Source organism: Mastigoproctus giganteus, chromosome 12, assembly GCF_048544385.1.
Source record: "Mastigoproctus giganteus isolate SK-2022 chromosome 12, ASM4854438v1, whole genome shotgun sequence".
In the NCBI taxonomy this organism is placed as follows: Eukaryota; Metazoa; Arthropoda; class Arachnida; order Uropygi; family Thelyphonidae; genus Mastigoproctus; species Mastigoproctus giganteus.
In genome coordinates this window covers 59,545,088-59,561,449 of record NC_143586.1, presented here as the reverse complement: position 1 = coordinate 59,561,449, position 16,362 = coordinate 59,545,088, and positions in this window count along the sequence as shown.

Here is a 16,362-nt window from a genome sequence, read left to right as displayed (position 1 = left end):
AAATTCTGTACAGTGGGACCAACTGATGATGTTACCAACAGCAAACTCAAAATGGGAAGCATTCAAGGAACTAATCTTGGAGGCTACCAGGCTTTACATACCAACTAAGAAATATTGTTCAAGGTTTAGGCCTAAATGGTTTTCAGATGAACTAATGAGACCTGTGGCAGAGAAGAAAAATGCGTGGGATACATACAAATTAATGGGTGACATGGAAGCCTATGATAGATATAAGTTGGTCTGTAACCAAGTCACAAAGGAGATTAGGCAGGCAAAGGCAGACTACGAAAAATCCTTGGCAAAGGATGCAAAGAAAAACAGAAAAGAGTTCTTTACATACTTGAACTTGAGAAGGAAAGGGATGAATCAGATTGGTCCACTGGATATTTATGGTTCAACAGTTGAGGATCCTGCTCAGGTGGCTAACAATCTAAACGAGTATTTTGCATCTACATTCACGCATGAGGAGTTATTCAGGAAGGAGAATGATGTAGGTAAAGTAAACATTGGCAATGAGCTGGATGATTTTGTAATAACTGAGAGGAAAGTGGAGGAGAGATTGTTGAGGATAAACATAAAAAAGGCACCTGGGGTGGATGGTTGATTGATTGATTGATTTGGGTTTTATTGGCGCACTAGCAACTAAGGCTATAATGCGCCAGGGGTGGATGGGATCTATCCAGTTATATTAAAGGAGGCAGCAAAGGAAGTATGCAAACCCCTAGCCATAATTATGAGAGCTTCTTTGGACTCAGGGGAGGTACCCATAGACTGGAGATGTGCAAATGTAACCCCAATTCACAAAGGAGGATCAAAGGCTGACACAAGTAATTATAGACCTGTTAGTTTAACTTCTGTTCCAGGTAAATTAATGGAGGCACTGGTTAAAGAAGCACTGTAGGATCATCTAGACAAGAATTCCGTTATAGCTCAGACGCAGCATGGTTTTGTTAAGGGCAGGTCTTGCCTGACCAATTTGATTGGATACTATGATGTAGTCACAAAAGAACTGGATGCAGGGAATAACTTTGATATTATATATTTGGATCTTAGAAAGGCTTTCGATACTGTTGCACATGGAAGACTGCTGCACAAATTGGAGCAGTGTGGCATTGGAGGCAAATTGCTGCTATGGATAAGGGGATGGTTGAGTGGCAGAAGACAGAGAGTGGTAAACAATGGGCACTGCTCAACGTGGACTAATGTTATTAGTGGAGTTCCTCAAGGTTCAGTGTTGGGTCCGTTGTTGTTTTCGGTGTTTATGAATGATATTGATGATGAGATATCAAGTTTAATGTCCAAGTTTGCAGATGATACAAAGGTTGGCAGGGTCGTTAAGGACACTACTGACGCTATGCTGCTGCAACAGGATCTGGAAAGGTTGAACAGATGGGCTGAGAGGTGGCAAATGAAGTTTAACATTGACAAATGTAAAGTACTACATATGGGAAACAGTAACCCCAGAGCAACGTATCAACTCTGCGGTACTACACTGACAGTGGTGGAGAATGAAAAGGACCTGGGGGTAATTGTGCAGGCAGATATGAAGTTCTCTGAGCAGTGCAGACGAGCTGCAAGAGTAGCTCATGGTGTCTTGTCAATGATATACAGGAATTTTTCTAGCAGGGATAAGGAGGTGATTATTCCCTTGTATAAGGCAATGGTTAGGCCACATCTTGAGTACTGTATACAGGTCTGGAGGCCTCATTTCAAGAAGGATGTAGAGCTGCTGGAACGGGTACAGAGAAGGGCAACAAGATTAGTAAATGGAACAAAGGGTTGCTCTTACGAAGAAAGGCTTAAGTTTTGCAAATTGCAGAGTCTGGAGACTAGGCACCGGCGAGGTGATCTGATAGAGGTGTATAAGGCTTTGAATGGTTTGAGCATGCTCAATGCCAATGGGATTCTTTATCTTGCTCAGAATAATCACCTCAGAGGGCATAAATTCAAATTGAGGAAGGACGGATGTCGGATAGATGTGCGGAAATTTGCCTTTGGCCCGCGGGTGGTTGGTTGGTGGAACCGACTTCCATCACTTGTTGTTGAAGTTGATAGCCTAAACAAATTTAAAGCTCAACTGGACAGGTATTTCGAACGAACGGAGGGGTGAAATGGGAGTGGGTTTTTTTTTTTTTTTTGGCTGATGCTGAATAAGCTTGCTTTCTTGCATCATATGCCTCTACTAATGCTAATGCTAATGAATCCAAAGAAACCCCAGGGGCTCACATCTCATGAATATGGGCTTGGCACACCCAGGGTCCTGAGCTGGATATCATCATTCTTCTCTTTCTTGGTGACTCCTTTCTACTTCTCTCTCTCAGGGTAACTCAGGAATTTTTTTTTTTTTTTGGCTAGTGCAGCATAAGCCTCGGGCTTCCTTGCACTATATGGCTAATAATAATAATAATAATTATGGGTAAATGTTTGCTTACCTCATTTGTTGCATCCCCTTAATATATAATTGAATGGATCCCATCTAACCCAAGCGCCTCTTTTAAGTTGAGCTTCAAGAATTTTTCCTCCACTTTCCTCTGTTATTACAAAATCATTCAGCTCCTAGTTAGTGTGATGAACTACTGGCATCTCCCTTGCTAAACAATTCATCATATGAATGTAGATGCAAAATACCCATTCAGCCTGTCAGAAACCTGAGCAGGATCCCCAATGGTTAAACCATCAACATTAGGTGGACCAATGTGATTCAACTTCTTCCTTCTACTGTTAATAAAAGTAAACTATTTGCTGCTTTTCTTGCCGTTCTTCGACTTCTCACACTTCTCGTAATCTGCCTTAGCTTGCCTAAACTCCATGAAATGATTGCAGACTAGTTTATATCTACCACAAGCTTCTGAATCACCTGTTAATTTATATGCATCCCATGCATTTTTCTTCTGCCATGTGTCTCAATACTTTATCTGATATCTATTTAGGTCTAAGCCTTGAAGAGTATTTCTTAGTTGGTATGAAAAGCGTATATGTATTCTCTGAATGCTTCCCATGTAGAATTTGTTGTTGGTATCATCATTAGTAAGTCCCACTGTATAGAATTTAAAAACTGAGACCACTGTAGTCACCTTTACAAAAGCCCTTCATTTTAATCTTGATGGTAGATTGAAACACTTTAAGAGAAAACTGGAACACTGGATGGTAGTTAAGTCTAAGTAAATCCCACATCAACACACTGTGATCACTGCCACCTAGTGGTTCTTTTATCTGCAGATTCTTAATGCATGAAGATTCACTCTTGATAATCAGATCAAGAGTACTAATCTCCCTTGTTGCCTCTCTAACATGCTGCTGTAGAAAACATTCATCCAATAAGCCCACAAAAGTCTTGCTAGTGTGTGTGACCAACCCACAAGTTCCAGTCAATATCTGGAAAGTTAAAAATCCCCATTATAAGACATTCTGATTTACTGGCCCACTATTTCTCTGTACCGTTGTCCATTTTACTCATCCCAGTCATTAATCCTATAACACACTCCTACTCTCATTTTTGCATTCCCAGTTTTTGTCACACCAAAATGACTCAACATTGCACTGGCCACCCATGTCAACTGGATGCACTGCCTTAGATTTTGTGCACTTAACTGAGAGCATAACCCATCCTATCTTGTCTGTCCTTTCTGTACAAATTGTATTACAGCACTCATTGGTATTGTACTATCTCCAGTGAGTGCAGGACTTGTGCATATTGACATGAACAGAGACAGTAGACCCGGACCCAGCTTCTCATGCCTAGGGAAGGATCCCAGGCGACGGCAGCCCTTCTATTGGCTGCTCCCTTGTGGTGAAGTGGCCTGACACTAACACCACACACGATCAGAGATAGTAGACCTGGACCCAGCTTCTCATGCCTAGGGATGGGCAGCAGCTGTCCTTGTATTGGTGGCAAAGTGGCCTGACATTAACACCACACACACAGTAACACTTTTTCAGGCCAGTTTTGTAGATTGATGTTCTACACCATCACAGATGAGCTAGGTGGAGATGGGCTTTTGCCTAGGAGCCACCCTCGATACCACGACACACACACACAATGCACCAGGTCACATGTAACATGACATCATATATATGTATAATGAGACAGTAAATGTACATAAAATTATGTATAAATTAAAAAAAAAAAATTTTAAAAATGGAATATACACATTATACTCCCCAAATTCAAATTCTGCATTCCTAGCATTGGTGTACTGCAAGTATACAAACAGGGCTGCTGCTGCATGTTCCAACAGAAGTAGTGCAAGGTTCACTTTAACTTCTCCCTGCAGCTATTGTTAATCTATTATTTTGTTTATCACCCCAAGCTAGCAGTTTTCTGTACCACCTAACACTGTTTCAGTAGTATCAGTAAATATTCTTGTATCCTTATTATTTAAATGTATCCCATCCGTGTAGAACCAGTCTCTCCTGTTAACAAGTGCAGACCACACTGAGAAAAATTCTACCCCATGGGCCTTGCACAATCTCTCCATGGGCAAACTGATTGGCAAGGTTTTCGTGTACTTCCTCCTATTGTGTCTCGGCAGAACTGCAGATACTTTCAAATTTAACCTAACTTATGACTTTTTCCCAACATTTCCCTGTGCTTGTTAAGCAAATCCTCAGATCCTCTAGTCTTAATGTCATTAGTGCCAACATGTACACCAATATTAGCTTTTGTGCCCTTAATAGATATCTGCTGTACATCATCAACCTTTATCCCTGGTAGACATACCCTGGTCCTATTCAACCTGTCCTTTTTGCACAATATATTTCTCTGACAATAAAGTCACTGACAACAGCTATCTCCTCTTGGACTAGTGAGTGCATTCTGCCTTGTGGGTTACTGCCGTATTGCCTAACGCACAAGTGTAAATTCTGGTGTTGAGGCGGGCAGCTGAGAGCTTGATGGGCCCAACTTAATTCTCTCGAGGGCATCCATCCTACTCTTCAAGCTCTCATAAATGCCCATCAGAATGCTAAGTTGACCTGTAATATCTTCAAACTTGTTACATCAAACACTTACAAAGACACCCCCCCTTGGCTATATCATGTCCTGTTTCAGATAGAACTGCAAACATCAAACAAATAGTTTATTTTGTGAGTCCATGACCAGAAGGACAACCGCCCCTCTCAGTTCCCTTGGCTATATCATGTCCTGTTTCAGATAGAACTGCAAACATCAAATAAATAGTATATTTCGTGAGTCCATGACCAGAAGGACAACCGCCCCTCTCAGTTCTCCCCTGCATCACACCACCTCCACTATTTTGAGCCATTTGCTTTGCTGCTCTGGTCTGAGGCATGCTTTCTGCTCAAATTCAATTTAATCGAGAATACTACACTAAAGTAATATCCTTAAATGCAATAACACCATGCACCAGTTATGCAGCAATAATTTTAACATATAACAGTCTTGTTCAAAAGAATGTTAGTCTATGAAGAAATTAATTCGTTGTGTTTTTTGATTGCTTTAAATTATTTGATTATCTTATTGATTATCAAAGGGAGCAATCTATATAACATGATTTTTCAACTTTGAGGATCCTCACCTCTGTCATAAGATTTTGAAAGTATATGAAATTTAGGAGAGAAAAATAAACAAGCATCAATACTTGTAGAACTACATATATTCATATAATTTGCAGACTTTTCAAATGTTCGAAGTTGAATTCTTGCTTTTTAAACACAAAATCAAAAAAAAATAAAGTAACGCATTTCTGCAGACAACATATAGGACTGTGTGGTTGTCAGGAGAAGCATTTCATGACCTTGGCTCATAATAGCACAACTCTGCATTCAACACTAAATGATATTAAATGCTATTCCTTATGTCACCCAGAGTTATGTAATGTAAATGAAACTAACCATCTCCAAGTTGGTGTTGTTTGAAAATTATAAATGTATATAAAAAACTAATAAAAATCCCAGAAGTACTTTTATTTGCAGTGCTAACTTATAAAGGAGTACATTGTGCACTCTTTCAGTAAGCACTGCAAATAAAAATTTGCAATAGAAAAGTAGTATTTTCATACGAGGATATTACTGCAAATCTCTATTGTTGCCCACTAGAAGTGAACAGCACTACCCAAAAGCTAACTATATTAAGAGCACCCCCCCTTTCCTTTATAATGTGGGCCAAAACACAGAAAGCTATTTAGACATTACTGCTTTCTCATCACTGTTCAAAACACTTGACTACAGGAATATTTTGGTTTGGTGTTCGAAACACTTAACAGGAATAGCTTGGTTTCTCTCTCATTCATCATCATCAGCCATTTTCAATCCACTGCAGGATGAAGGCCTCTCCAGCAACTTTCCAGTTCCTTCTGTTTTGAGCACTGGCCATCCATTTACTACTCAAAAACTCATGAATTTCATCTATCCATCTCCGCCTTTGTCTTCCAGGTTTTCTTCTAGCTCCTCTTGGGTACCATTCTGTTATTTTCTTAGTCCATCTGTCATCATGTCTTCGAGCTATGTGTCCTGCCCAAGACCATTTTAGTTCTTTAGTTTTGATAAGAATGTCCTTTACTTGAGTTTGCTGCCTAATCCATGTGTTTCTCTTCTTATCTAACAGTCTGATTCCCAATATAATTCGTTCCATTCTTCGCTGTGTAGTTCTTAGCTTCTCTTCCATTCTTTTGGTGAGTGCCCAAGTTTCACTTCCATAAGTCATGGTGGGGAGTATACATTGATTCATTATTTTACGTTTCAGACAAACTGGGATATTGCTCTTCAGTATGTGACTATATTTCCTGAATGCTATCCATCCAAAATTTATTCTTCTCTTGACTTCCAGCCATTTATCATTATTACAGCTAATAACTTGTCCCAGATAAGTATATGACTCCACCTTTTCAATTACTGCTCCTTCAATCATTATTTCCCTTTCCGTGGCATACTTGTTCATCATTACTTTTGTTTTAGCCATATTCATCTTTAGTCCAAAATCCTTACTAACTGTGCATAACTGATTAAGATTTTCCTCTAATTCTTTGGGATCGTCTCTCTCATTAGTTCTTTCTAATTGCGACTGACAGCTTATGTAAATCAAAGTGCATACTGCTACAATATAAAGCGGATATTATCCCCAATAACCATTTTGGCAGCTTCATTCTCCATATTTTTCAATCACAGACTTTTGCTTCTGCTGCACTGCACATTTTTCAGATGCAGACTTTACACTTCCAGAGCACTGCACTATGACTCATGTTTTAACCACCAATGAAGGGGATACCTTACTTTAGGAAACTATAAAAGGTATGCAATTAAAAGCTAAGTTTACTAAATTAAGGTACCCCCTTCACTTAGTGTCAGGTGCAAACATTGGACATGGGGTCTCTTAATATTCCTAGCTGCAGCATGGTGAGCTCTTGAAGTGCTCAGCAGTCACTGCTTTTCTGTAGGGAAGAGCAGGCCCTCTCAACCAACATGAGAAAGTAAGATGTCTAGTGCTGTGTGTACTTAATTACTATAATAGTAATACGAAATTATTTCATATTACAATACAAAATATTTTAATTAAATTTTGAAAAATTTTTTTTTTTTTTTGTAATTTAATATTTTTTTAAAATAAATGCCTGTCCAAGCATGGGACCTCTCCAAGCACAGGGCTAGGTGTAGTTGCACCTGTTGTGCCCACTGCAGTTCTCTGGAAGTGTAAAGTCTGCATCTAAAAAATGTGCAGTGCACCAGAAGTTAAAAGTCTGTGATTGAAAAATTAAAAGCTATGCAATTAAATTATTGTATACCTTTTAATTTATGTAATTTAATTACAACTATGCAAATCAATTTTTGAAAAATTAAAAGGAAGGAACACAAATTACATGTAAATTATTAATAAAGAAAATTTCAGAAATTATTGCATATTTTCATCCTCGGAGTGACAGATAATATTCAGTGTTATAGCTTGCCTCTATATTGTACTGTAATAAGAGAGTGCCATCACAACACTTAAGAAACACTCCTCCTCCTATATAAATGGAACAGTTTTCACCTGATGCTTAACACAATTTATTTGCCTGTTTTAAAAGTGAATTCTTAGCATTCTGTGTATATCTTGGATGATGTCACTCCAATATAATATAAAGGCAGCCTGTAATTATAAAAATCCTTCAGTCACTTTGAGGATGGAAATAAACTATTATTATCCCATCAGTAATAAATTGTTTATTAACAATGTGTCCCTTCCTATTAATGCAGAATGCTACACAATGACTGGAAATAGAAGTATCAAAAATTAAGAGCATTTAAATTTGTTTTGACAACCTCTTTTTTAGGAAAAAGTAATTAAATGAGCTTGGGTTATTTAAAATAGGTAAATTAGTGGATAGCTGTTAATTGAACATTAGGAAACTTAAAATTGCTTTAAGAAAAATATTTGAAAAAGTTTATCATGTAAACTCTGATTCACAGCAGTGATCAGTAACAACAGCTGGAACAGTTGCTGTTGTTAGATTTTAGGCACATCAGCAACTTATTACATTGTGTGATTTGTCTGTATGTGTTCACAAGCTGATTTTCATATTGTGTGGGGAAAAATCCCCAAAATAATTTTCAGGGGTTTTTTCCTATTCCCTCTTCCTGAAACTGACTAACTACACCCCCGATTGGAGACTTGAGAAATTCCTCCAGCTCCCCAAAGGAATGATAAGTGGAAAAACCCCTATACCATCATGGAAGACTTGAATGATAGCACCTGCCAATCATGATTAGTAGAAAGAAAAGCAAAAATTACAGAATTCAGCTAATTATATTATATTTCCTTCTCTTTGATTGTTCAAATAGAAGGAAACTACAGGAAAGTTCTCCCATAGCAATTAAATGTCTAGTCAACTCTTGCCATCACTGCATCCATATATTGCATATTACAACTTCTTTCCTGTTTATAATTTCCCACTCTCATAATCCTCTGTAGCTGAGTCAAGCGTGAGGGTACAAAAGTACATATTTGAGTAACCATGGTTCAAGCCCATTTGACTACTAAATATAGTGATGTCCTTGTATTCTCTGTATCTTATGAACTCCTCTGACCTTATGTGGCCATTCCAGGTAAAAACAGAAAATTTATTTATAGAGTACTGGACAAGCTTCCTTTTTACTGCAGGTTTTTAGGTTTTTACTGCAGATTTTACTCTTGAGATGCAAAAGATACCCATAAAAAAAAGGAGTTGCCGTAAACAGCAAATACATGATTAAGCATGAATTTTCAAGGCAAATAACAGAAGTTAACTTATATGCACTATAATAATGGATATTGAGAATTTCCAGAATACTGGGATCCCATAGAACACACTTTGCAAATCACTACTCAAGGTAGTTCTTAATCTTGGGTATTTCTTAGTTCATGCTCTAATATTGTTAAAATATCTCAAAAATCCTCACGGAAATATGTGAAAGTCATCTATCCTTTAAGAGGTATTAAGATATGCAGTCAATGAGTCAGTTATTGCTCAACACTACACATGAGGGTGCATAAATTCCAATTGAGGAAGGATAGGTGCAGGGCAGACACGTGAAAGTTTGCCTTCAGCCAACAGATGGTTGATTACTGGAACAAAATTCCATCTGTTGTGGAAATGAGTTAAAGTGGATGTGAGTAGTTTGAATTAATTCAAGAAAGAAATAGATAAACTATTAGATGGAATGAAAAGGTGATGTAGGAATTTTTTTTTTTTTTTTTTTGGCTGATGATTTATATGCTTGTATCATTTTCCACTACTAATACGATCTGGGTAGACTTTGAATTTTCAAAATAGCTGTTAAATATTTCAGTTTTTCATAACGCATTGTCCACTTATTTCAAAATGCATACAGTCCACTCTCAACAAAATGAAGGCAAACAACAAAAACCTATAATGCATTCAATTTCTCACATGCTATATTTCAGTTTAATTACAAATATCTCACAAGATACTGCAGTTACAAATACAGTTAACAAATATAAACTAACAATCAATAACAAAGGTTTACGTGATTCCGATTATGCCAAAACTGAGTTTTCTCAGAAGCAATATTTCTAACGAACCTTTAATAAACTACATTTTGTTAAACAGCCAACTCCGATTTTAATTCAATTCAAATTATTAAACAGTCATCATTCACCCTTATGTTTAAGTACAAGAGGTCCCACATTATCTCCAGAGATTTCATTATGCTTCTGATGAGTTCCGTCGCAATAAGGGAACTTTTCCGACTTCCAACATCTACAGAAACATGCTTTCGTTCCAATGTCTTCAATATCAAAAGTATGGACAACTTTTGGACAGTCTTTCTGGATTTTTCTATTCACCAGACCCCTTTTCTTGAACCACATATATGTCATGTAAATCGCATAACATGCAGTAGCAGATGTTATTATAAAATGTATCGGTATCACGGGCTTCCATCCTGTAGTACTCATATTTTAATCTATCTGTATATGAGCGACGCAAACAGAGTACTTACAACATAAGTGCTTAGTCACAGGTCACCGCTATCAACGCACCTTAGAAAGCGTCTGCTATCTGCGCATTTTTTTATTATTATTTTAAGTTCCTTTGTTAAAATAGCTTGCAGCGCCAAAATATTACTAGTGTTGAATAAATTTGGAAACTTCTACAACCGCTACGAAGAGGAGGAGGGGAGTTATAGTAGAATCTAATCATGATGGCAGGTATGATGAGAGTTCAGAAGACCTGGATCCGAGAACTGATGTTCCGGAAAAGTACAGCAAGCAGTAGTTCTTGCATCTTTAAGGGAGAGAAACAGTGCAAAGCGAACTGAGACAAAAACTTAATTATCTCAAAATAGAAAATCAACCAAAATCGGTATCCGGATTAACACGAGAGAAATGCGAAATCTAGAAAGAATTCAGAAAAGTGTGGGGAGGGGGGAAGAAGAAGAATGGACGTCAGTTGACTCTCATGGATGTTAATTGACCACCATCATCATCGTCTTTAAAATCACCACTTTGTATATTGGTTTCTTTGAAGTGGTAAAAACCATGTTTAGTCTCCAGAGCAAAGCTTTGGCAATCACCATTTCTAACATCATGCAGCATGTCTGATAACTTTTCAGGTTATGATTGGCATCATGGCGAGTTTCATATTCTTACATTTCAGGGAAACAGCTATAAAACGGTTATCACAAGTCATCAGCTAGTTAGTCGACCGGATCGAACCTATTGGCAACTCTCTCTCCGAGAGTAACACAGTTTATCAACCTCCCCACACCGGGATAAAGAGCCTGAGTTCGAATCCTGTCATTGAAGCAAGGAACTTTTATGGAATATTTTCATTCCATGGCTGAGTTCGTCGGGATCGAGCAAAACAGCAAGATTTTTCTTCCTTAAAACTCTGTTTTTATAAAAACGGGGTGTCTGTTTTTATCCAACAAAACAGACACCCCGACAAGAGAAAGAATGTAATTAACGGGCAAGATACATATAGTTGTATGAGGTTTTCGAGAAAACCTAACTTGATAGTTTTTTTTTTATTGAGAACTCTGCAGGAAGTATCTCGAACATCTAGCGCAGATTCTCAGCCATTTTGGCCTAGGTACCGGGAAGTTTCGCAAGGTCTTCAGGTAGACCGAAGATTATTATTGTTATAGATAGAGAACGCTAGGAAAGGGCGTTTTCGTTTTTTTTTTTTTTTTTTTTTGCATGTTTGTACAGAACTGTATTAGTGAAACCTAATACAATTCTAGAATTTTTGAAAATATTAACACTGAAAGATGTTGCTTACAACATTGGATTACGCTGAGAGAAAGTAAGCTCAATCTCAACGGCAATTTCCGATTGCTTTGCGATCGAGTTTACGTTTTCCAGCAATTCTCATGGGAAAAAAATGTATTAGAAAAATGAGATCGCTAAAATAACCCTGAATAGCCAGATCGCCTATTCAGAGTTATTTTTTTCGGAACAAGAAGCAAGGGTTACTTGTAACGTGCTGTGGCAATGTTGGGGCAAATGACCTAGCTGCTTGAATTGAAGTGGATCCGGAAGCACCGGTTGCACATCACCAGAGCGATGACGAAATATCAGCCAGTTTTTACGGTGAAAATGGAATCGAAGAACAGAACGCTCCAGCGGGTCGGTAACATAGGTAGTGAATCAGAAGATAATGTGAGTGACTCGCGTAAGGAAAAAGCACAAGAAATGAACAAAGTGTTTGGAAACATTAATGAGGTACTGGCTTGGTTACTACGTCAGAGTGTTACTGAATATCTTCATTTATTGCATCGAACCACTATTAAGAATTACGTACTGAAAGAACGTTGTCGATTCCTGCAACATAAATTACATGAATATTTCAGAACTACGGGGCTCACATCGTGAGTATGGGCTTGGCACATCCAGGGTCCTGAGCTGGAATAATCCATAACAGCATTGGTCATTACTAGAATGTAAAGGGAACGATAAATTACCTTTAATACTTTATGCCTTTTAGTAATAGTAAAAGAGGCATGTGATGCAAAAAAAAAGCGTATGAGCTTAGATAGCATCAGCCAAAAAAAAAAAAAAAAACTTCTCATTTCACCCATCCATTCGAACCAAATGTTTGTTCACTTCTTCCTTGAATTTATTTAAGCTATCAATTTCCACAACGACAGATGGAACTTTGTTTCAGAAATTAACCACCCGATGGCTAAAGGCAAATTTCCGCACATCCATTCTACAACTGTCTTTCCTCAATTTTAATTTATGCCCTTTCAGTACTCTCAGCAAGCGGAAGAATACCATGTGAATTCAGCGAGCTGAACCAATTCAAGGCCTTATACACCACAATCAGATCACGTCTCTGATGCCTAATCTCCGGCAGTTGAAATTTAATGCATGAATAATCAGCAGTGATTATTTTATTAAGAATTTGAATTTATTACATTAAGAATTTGCAGCTAAAGGAACCATTAGGTGAAAGTGACTACAGTGGTCTAAACCAGTTTTTAATTTTTTTACAGTGGGATCAACTGATGATGTTACCAGCAGCGAATTCTAAATGGGAAGCCTTCAGAGAATTAATCTTGGGGGCTACTAGGCTTTTCAAACCAACTAAAAAATACTGTTTAAGGTTCAGGCCATTTATGGATATCAGATGAATTAATGAGGGTTGTGTCAGAGAAGAAAATTGCAGGGGATGGATAAAAATCATCAGGCGACACAGAAGCCTATAACAAATATAAGCTAGTCTGTAATTAAGTCACAAAGGAGGTTAGGCAGACCATAAGGCAGATTACGAGAAATCTTTGGGAGAGGATGCAAAGAAAAACAGCAAAGAGTCCTTTATTTATGTAAACTCTAGAAGGAAGGGGATGAACCTGATTGGTCCACTTAACATAAATGATTCGACTATTGATGGTACTCCTCAAGTAGCTGATAAACTGAATGAGTAATTGCATCTACATTCACACAAGAGGAGTTATTCAAGGAGAGGAATGACAGAGGTTTATTAAACTCTAACAGGGAGCTAAGTGATTTTGTAATAACTAATAGCAAAATGGATGAGAAATTGTTGAAGTTAAAAGTCACCTGGGGCGGATGGAATCTATCCAGTTATATTGAAGGAGACAGCGAGGGAAGTTAGCAAACCCTTATCCATAATTATGAGAGTATTCTTAGATTCAGGGGAGGTCCCCATGAACTGGAGATGTGGAGATGTGGAAATGTATCCCCAATTCGCAAAGGGGATTCAAAGAATGACATAAATAATTATAACCCTCTTACACTGGTGTGCAAATTTAAGGACCAGTCAGGTTTTTACCTGCAGTTTTTCATAGGAGTGGCCTGGATATGGGAAAAGTATATCAAAGGAACCTCGTGAGTTACAGAAATGATGAAGGAAACAAAACGGTACAGACAACTTTATTCAAAAATGGCAACAATGGCACTGGCTGCCATGATACAGAAGCCTATGGCAGATATAAGCTAGTCTGTAATCAGGTCAAAAGGGAGGTAAGGCAGGCGAAGGCAGAACACGAGAAATCTTTGACAAAAGATGCTAAGAAAAACAGCAAGGATTTCTTTACTTATATAAACTTTAAATTATATAAACTCTAAAAGGAAGGGGATGAATCTGATTGGTCCAATTGATATCGATGGTTCGACTGTTGATGATCCTGCTCAGTTAGCAAACAAACTGAATGAGTATTTTGCATCTATGTTCACACATAAGGAGTTATTTAGGTTTGAAAATGCCACAAGGTTATCAAATTGTAGCAGGGTGTTTAATGATTTTGTAAAAACAGAGCAAAGTGGAGGAGGAATTGTTAAATTAAACATAAGAAAGGCACTGGAGTGGATGGGATCTATCCAGTTATATTAAAGGAGGCGGCAAAGGAAGTAAGCGAACCCTTACCATAATTATGAGAGCATCTTTGGACTCGGGGGGGGGGAGGTCCCCACGGACTGGAGATGAGCAAATGTATCCCCAATTCATAAAGGGGGATCGAAGGGTGACACGAGTAATTACAGACCAATTAGTTTAACTTCTGTTCCGGGTAAAATAATGGAGTCACTGGTTAAAGATGCATTGCAGGATCATGTAGACAAGACTGCAGCAATAATTCAGACATCGCAGGCGTTTGTTAAGGGAAAGTCTTGTCTGACAAATTTGATAGGATATTATGATGTGGTTACATAGGAAATGGATGCAAAAAATAATTTTTAATATATATTTGGATTTCAAGAAAGCTTTTGACACTATTGCACATGGAAGACTATTGTACAAATTGGAGCAGAATGATATTAAGGGTAAGTTGCTACGATGGATAAAAGTATGGTTTAGTGGGAGAAGAAAGAGGGTGGTAATCAATGGGTGCTGCTCTTCGTGGACTAATGTTATTAGTGGAGTCCCACAGCGTTCCGTGTTGGGTTCTCTGTTGTTTTGATTATTTATCAATGATATTGATGAAGGTATATCAGGCTTAGTGTCGAAGTTTGCAGATGATAAAAAGGTTGACAGGGTTGTTAATGACAGTAATGGCAGTGTGCTACTGCAACAGGATCTAGATAATTTGGGCAGATGGGCTGAGAAGTGGCAACTGAAGTTTAACCTTGACAAATGCAAAGTACTGCATATGGGTAGAAGTAACCTCAGAGAAACGTATCAACTGTGTGGTACTATACTTAAGGTGGTAGAAAATGAAAAAGACCTGGGACTAATTGTGCAGTCAGATAGGAAGTTTTCTAAGAAATGCAGACAGGCTGCCAGGGCAGGTCATGGGGTTTTGTGAATGATATATAAGAACTTAGCTAGCAGGGAAAAGGTGATTGTCCCTCTGTATAAGGCAGTGCTCAGGCCACGCCTTGAGTACTGCGTACAGGTCTGGGGGCTTCATTTTAGGAAGGATGTAAATTTGCATGTACAGAGAAGGGAACAAGATCGGTGAGGGGAATGAAGGGATCCTCTTACCAAGAGAGGCTTAAGTTCTGCAAATTGCAGTGGCTGGAGGGTAGGCACCTGCGCGGTGATCTGATTGAGGTGTATAAGGCTTTGAATAGCCAGCGGGTGATTAATTGCTGGAACAAATTTCCATATGTCATTGTGGAAGTTCATAGGTTAAATAAATTTAACCTATCAACTTCCACAATGTGTGATTTTTTTTTTTTTTTTTTTTTTGGCTGATGCTGCATAAGCGCATACACTTGCTTTCTTGCATCATATGCCACTACTACTAGTTTGTTTGTTTGTTATTTGGTTTTTAGGAGCATTAGCAACTAAGGCCATGTTGCTCCGGGAATATGCGGTGATCATTCCCTGATCTTTCCGCATCCCCGTATTTGGTGGTGACGGGATCGAACCCCGGTCTAATCAAGAAGCGTGTGCTACGCACTGTTGCTCCTTCCCACCTGGCTACGGAGGCGTCCTACTACTAGTACTAACTGCTTTCAGCCAGTCAGTAACCTAGAAAGAAAAAAAGTCAAAACCACGGATGATAATTAAAAAGAAAAAGAAAAAAGGTTAATATGAGCAGGAATGGCATGTACAGTATATAGAACTGCACATTTTATAAGGGAAGAGTAAACTCCCCAATCCAATTATGTCTTTACATCTATAAATTGAAATTATTTAATTATTCGATAAACTATTACTTTGATTAATATCAATGCATTATTCATATTAATGTACAGTGGTCAGAAGTGGGAGTGCAGTGGCACACACTGTTTAAGTAGACTGCAGTTCACGCCCCCTGACTGCTAAACACGGTTGATCTGTTAACCAGTGCATAGCAGATTATGGTCCATTTCCCTCAATATGAATTGTTCGAGGAGGCTTCCATCCTGCAGTGGATTGATAATGGGTGCTGCTTACCTCTTATTCATATTAATTAATGTAATAAGTTTGGAATTAGTTAATAATTAGCTATTCAGTAGTGTTTTTTTTTTTTTTTTTT